Source organism: Microtus oregoni, unplaced genomic scaffold (assembly GCF_018167655.1).
Source record: "Microtus oregoni isolate MIOR12 unplaced genomic scaffold, Mior012 000000F_ref0000247, whole genome shotgun sequence".
Lineage (NCBI taxonomy): Eukaryota > Metazoa > Chordata > Mammalia > Rodentia > Cricetidae > Microtus > Microtus oregoni.
The window spans coordinates 53,057,009-53,063,019 of record NW_024543059.1 but is presented as its reverse complement, the minus strand read 5'-3'; the positions used below and the strand labels follow the sequence as shown (position 1 = coordinate 53,063,019).

The 6,011-nt window shown below is 44.7% G+C and overlaps 1 pseudogene; it reads left to right on the top strand.

The window, feature by feature from the left end:
- Positions 1-4,052: 4,052 nt before the first annotated feature.
- LOC121465233 lies at positions 4,053-4,925 on the top strand (annotated as a pseudogene).
- Positions 4,926-6,011: the final 1,086 nt, after the last annotated feature.

Here is a 6,011-nt window from a genome sequence, read left to right as displayed (position 1 = left end):
CACAGATGGTCAGGCTTTTCTGTTCTTAATAGCAGTTTTACAAAATTACTTTGTTCTGGGAGGAGATCCCAGCTTACAGGCTTATATGCCTGCTTATGGGGCCTACAGTTGTAGGAGTTGGTTGCTCCGAATAACATTCATTTATTGGTAGTCTTGCAAGCTATTTTAAGGCCATTACTCTCCTTAAACCCCACCCCAGAGCCATTTCTTCATTGCGTATTATTTCTGGAAGGCTTCTAGAGAGACAAACATGGAGTAGAGAGTATTGCTGTTTCTCAGGCTTCCTCAAAAGCTGTCTCTTTGGATCTTCTGGGAGGGCAGAGTGACTGGGGGATCTGAGGAATTTATGCACCGTGCCAGGAGGAATTCATGCAGACTTGCACGCGATGATGCATTGGTGCTGGGGGAAGCACTCCCCATCTTCTGGCATGACTTTCTCCTGTCGTGTTCTCTATTTTCTCTTTAAACCTTCAGCCTGACCTCTTTCGTGGCATAACTTTACTTAAAATGACACTAAGAGGTTAGGGAGGTGGTTTAGTTTGCAAAGTGTTTGCTTTGCAAGTGAGTTCAACCTCCCCCCACCCCGCAAACTTACATAAATAGCCAGACACAGAGGTGCACATTTATAATCATGGTGGTGGTAAGAGGTGGACCTGAACGGGGATCCCTCGAGCTTGCTGGTCAGCTCTCAAGGCCCACTTGGTGACATTTCAGACCAATCAGAACAGAACATGGTCAAGTCAAAAGTATAAGGTTCTCATGAACAATATCTGAGGTTGTCCTTAATGTCTTTGCCACACATGTGCAGCAAATACACACGCACGCACACACACTCATGCGCGCACACACATGCCTGCTCGCACAAACACACATGTGTGCATGCACACACAGACAAACACATATGCATACTGCCACTAAGAATGTAGCAGCAGTTGGGGCTGAAGAGATAACTCAGTGGTTAAGAGCACGCAAACAAATAAATAAATGGAGAAATGCTGAAATTTAATAGAAGAAGAAGGTACAAAATGCAGTCTGTTCCATTAAAGCAGAAGGAACCCATCCTCAAAAGCAGATGCATTTGGGGGCTAAGGGAGATGGTTCTGTGGATCACGTGTTTGTTGCTCGGGTCTAAGGATTGAAGTGCGTATCTCCGGTTACCCATGTAAATGTTGGTAGACATGGAAGCCTCTGCTTACAAGTAGGACACAGGATGAGGGTTGTCCCTGGAACTAACTAGCTAGCTGGAGTACTTATATAGGTGAGCCTCAAATAACTTAGTTGGAAAATGATGGCAGAAGACACTAGATGTTCACCTCAGACCTCCACACATATACAAACATCCCTTACAGACATATAGGTATACAGGCAAAACAGAAACTATACAATCATGTTAGCACTTCAATAATAACAGCCACAGTTCTTCCCCAGTTTTGAAACACACCTGGTTTGGATGCCTGAGCACTGAGTTTACACACATGAGCCAAGATAGCTGGTTTCACTGCGACTATGCGCCTGAGCCAGTATAGCTGGTTTCACTTTTTAAAAATTAGCACAGAATAATCATTCCATGGAATATATTTTTTGATATGAGAGAAATACCCCCACCTATCTTGTGTAAATTCATATTATTTGGGGGTTTCCTCCAGCCATGTCCAATTTCAAGTAGCAAATTCCTCTCAGTTGTTGGACACACATTTCAAATCTCCTGTGTACAAAGCCTGCAGGCCCTGCAGGATGCAGTCACTTGAGACATTGATCTCTACCCTTAGGCCGTCCTAAACCAGAGAGGAATACAAGTATATACATATATGTGTGTGTGTATTTACAATGTAATGCAGCTGTGTGAGTCCCACATGTGATTCAAATATAAAGTTTGCTGTAGACAATCCTGCAGAGCTGGCTGTCTAGAAGTGCACAGGGAATGGGCTGTAAGTCACCATTGAGGGAGAAGCGTCTGGACTTTTCAGATACGCATTGTCCTGGCTGGGATGGACTGGGTTACTTTTTCAGAAGTACAAACAAGATCCATGCTCAACTGAAGCTATTTGAAATTAATAGCTTAATAAATTAATAAAAACTCAGATGCAGAAATTGGGGTTCAATCTGAAGGTCAGAAAAGCAAAACAGCCAGCCACTGGCTTTTACCTCTATCTCAGTCCGAAATGGCAATCCTACCTCCAGGAATCTCAGAATGAGACTGAGAGCTGTCTCCTCCTGTTTTATAATCCTCTCTAGTTCTGGGATTAGGGACATGCACCACTATTGCCTAGTTTCTGTGGCAAGCTAGTGTGGCTACTGGGATTAAAGGTGTGTGTCATTGCTGCCTGGTCTGTAACACTGGCCAGTGTGTCTGCTTTACTTTTCTGATCCTCGGGCACACTTTATTTATTAAAATACAAATGAAATGCCACTACAGCTGTTGCTCAAGTTTTAACATTTGGTTTTGTTCTAGGTTTGTGATGTGTGATTTAGTATTCCCTCAGGACGCTGGGCAGCAGCACTGAGTGCAGACCCAGGTCACCCAACCATGTGATCGAGAGTGTTGACATCTCGTTCGCCACAGGCCATCTTCCTAAAATCATGTCAGTCTTGGTAGATTAAGGCACAGTGTTACAAGACTCTTTTGACTTAAATGAATTCACGAGGCTGTGATCCCATTGTTGATGGAGGAAAAGCTATCATGGGGACTTGTTCTCATTTTCTCTTTCTCCTCTCCTCTTCTCTTCTTCTTCTTCTTCTTCTTCTTCTTCTTCCTCTCTCTCTCTCTCTCTCTCTCTCTCTCTCTCTCTCTCCACCTACTCTGAGCCCTCTCTCTGTAACCTACAGATATGATGGTGAGAATGTGGAGTTTGGACAATAGACAGGAAATACGATTTTTCCAGTATGAATATCTGGGTTTAGTCAGACCTGGTGAACTGAAATCAAATGTAGCTTTTGAGGGCTTGGTATTTCAGTCTACTCAGGGTGGTGGCCATGGCAGCAGGGCCTCCGAAGGAAATAATTGTGTTTCCCTTCAACACACAACAGAAAATAATATGAAGCGGTTGGAAAGCAATTGTTTCTTTGCATTAAAATTTTTTACCTTGCATGGCAAGTGTCAATTTTATTTTCAGTAGTTACAGCGCCTTTCAAAGCCTCATTTCACTCTGAAACTCCTTTCCCCATCTGCCGATGTGCCTAGAAAGGAAAACCTTGGGTTAATATATCTCTTGTCCACATGGAGAATTGGGATGGGGGTGTGCTCAGAATGCAGCCAGCATGTTGGCCTCGTGGTAGAATCTTGGTGCTGAAGTAACACTCCTTAGCGAAGCAACCCAAGGAAGTGTGTGTGTGTGTGGGGGAACCACAGGATTTAGCTGAGAAAACAAAACAAAGAAAACCAGAGCCACCCCTGTGGGAATGGGGTTCTCACTGTCGATGGGTTACTGAACGTTTTCTGTCTGCACACTTCTACACTATGAGGGCATGCTACACAGACCGAAATGGTAGGCACCGAGATTCAACGATTAAGTTTTGACCTCTGTTAACTGTGTCATCTGAGGCAAACGGCAGAAGCACCGTTTGCCAACTGTGCCATGTGCAGAACGGTAGTCCGTGTTTCATAGAGTTGGTCCGTGAATGGAAATTTAGAACAATGCTTGTCCCAGGGGATCTGCAATGACATGGTAACTTTTAAATCAATCACCACTCTATTATTCCAATAGATGCTGATAAGATAGGAAAAATGGTCATAAACTTTGTGATAGATTAAGTTACATCATAAAATGCTCACATAGTACAGAGGAAATGCTGAGTGAATTTCAACTATCACTTCCAAAATACTTTGCAAGCAATTTGGGAGCAATTGCGAGGATACAGTGAAAGCCCGGGACAGAGAGCAGGGCGGACTCTCAATGGCCTGGCAATGTGGAAATACTTTCTGCACAAACTTAACTATGGAAAGATACAAATGGATCCCAACATTTTTACAGATATTCTCTGTAGCTTCGATGTAATGGGCCACTAAAGGCAAGGCAGTGTTTCGTCACATTGGTGTTGAGATTATCTATGGCATGCCCATCCTTTTCACTGCAGCCCCTACCATTACTGCCTCTGGTCCCCCCATCACTGCAGCTGAGAAGACAGCTAGGCCTCCCACACATGCGGCTCTTGGCAAGTCCGCCAGGGATGTCTTCACCAAGGGCTATGGATTTGGCTTAATAAAACTTGATTTGGAAATAAAGTCTGAGAATGGATTGGAATTTATCAGCTCAGGCTCAGCCAGCACGGAACCCACCAAAGTGAGCCTGGAGACCGAGTATAGTGAACCGAGTATGGCCTGATGTGTACAGACAGCACCGTGGGCTCTGAGGTCACTGGAGGACCAGAGTGCATGTGGACCGAAGCTGACCTTTGACTCATCCTTCTGGCCTAACCCTGGAGGGAAATACTAAAATCAAGACATGGCACAAGAGGTAACATATCAACCTGGGCTGTATGTGAACTTTGACATCTCTGGGTCCACTGGTGCTGGGCTCTAAGGGTTGGCTGGCTACCGGATGAAATTTGAAACCTTGAAATCCCAAGTGGCCCAGAACAGCTTTGCAGTTGGCTATAAGATGGGAGAATTCCAGCTTCATACGAATGTGAACAGCAGGACAGAGTTTGGTGGCTCCGTTAACCGAAAGGTGAACAAGAAGGTGGGGACTGCTATCCATCTCACCCGGACGACAGGAAACGGTAACACTTGCTTGAGAACAGCAGCCTAGTATCAGGTTGACCCCATGCATGCTCTTTAGCCAATACGAGCTGCTTCAGCCTGATCCGATCAGGGTACATTCAGACCCTACAGTCAGGCTCCTAACTGACACTGTCAGCTATGCAGGATGGAAAGAACATCAACGCGATGGCCACAAACTTGGTGTGGCCTGGAATTCCAAGCATAAATGAACATTGTACAACTGTTAGTTTTAAACTATTTTGCAACATCGCTGCTTTCAAAATTTAGTGACTTTTAATGTTGTGTTGGGGATGCGAGAATTGACAAAGATCATGGCAGAGCTCCAGGCCAAGGATGCTTCAACTTGAAGGAGTTGCCATGTCAGAGGTAAAGAAGAAATCCCATTCCAGAGTAGATGTGGGTTGGGAAGGAGACTCTCCATGACATCAGGCTGTAAGAGAAAGCTGGGAACGTGTGGGTCCTTTGTAAATCTGTGTGGAGTCCACAGATGAAACCATGGCTTCCTGAGCATCGAGCCTTGGTGTCCTAATCCTAACTGCTGGGAAGCATGGGCACACCTAAGTGAAAGGGATATTTTGAAACAGATCTCCATGCCCTGTTCCTATCCGCATCCTTCAGTTAGCTGTTTTACACCAAGAGTCGTCTTTAGGGTGAGATCAGCTATTTCTTTTGTGCCATTTTAGGGTAGAGAGAGTGGACAGGATGGAGCCGGTCATTCGAGACTTAATTCTTTCTTGTGTTGTAGTGTGGCCTTCCTTCCTTCCTTCCTTCCTTCCTTCCTTCCTTCCTTCCTTCTATTCTTTTTTATGCCATTACACCAGAGTATGAAATAGCTTCTGGGACCTCCAGCTCTGAGCCGGAGGAGGTGAATGTGGTCACACCATGATGACACTAGGGATCTAAACTGACTCCTGTTACAGCCTCATAACTTTTTTTTTTATTATGAATTCTTCTCTTTTTTTTTGTGGAATTAACCCCCACTTCAAACACTATAATTTACATCACTTAAAATAAAACAAAACATTGAAACATTAAAAAAAATTCCTCACATGACCTTCATCATCCACCCCATTCTTAGGATTCTTCCCAACTACTCTTCATTCGTGATGCCTGTGACTGACCCCGGGAGGCTCCCTTCTTGTGCCGGGCTGGGTTTCTGTGGGAGGCTGGTTCTCCTTTGGAAATGACTGAAATGTTTTCAGAAAGAGCCTGATTTCCCCATGGAGCTGCAGTAACCAATATCATCATGTCGTTCCTGGTGCTCGGGAGACACAATCACAGCCTGGCCCTG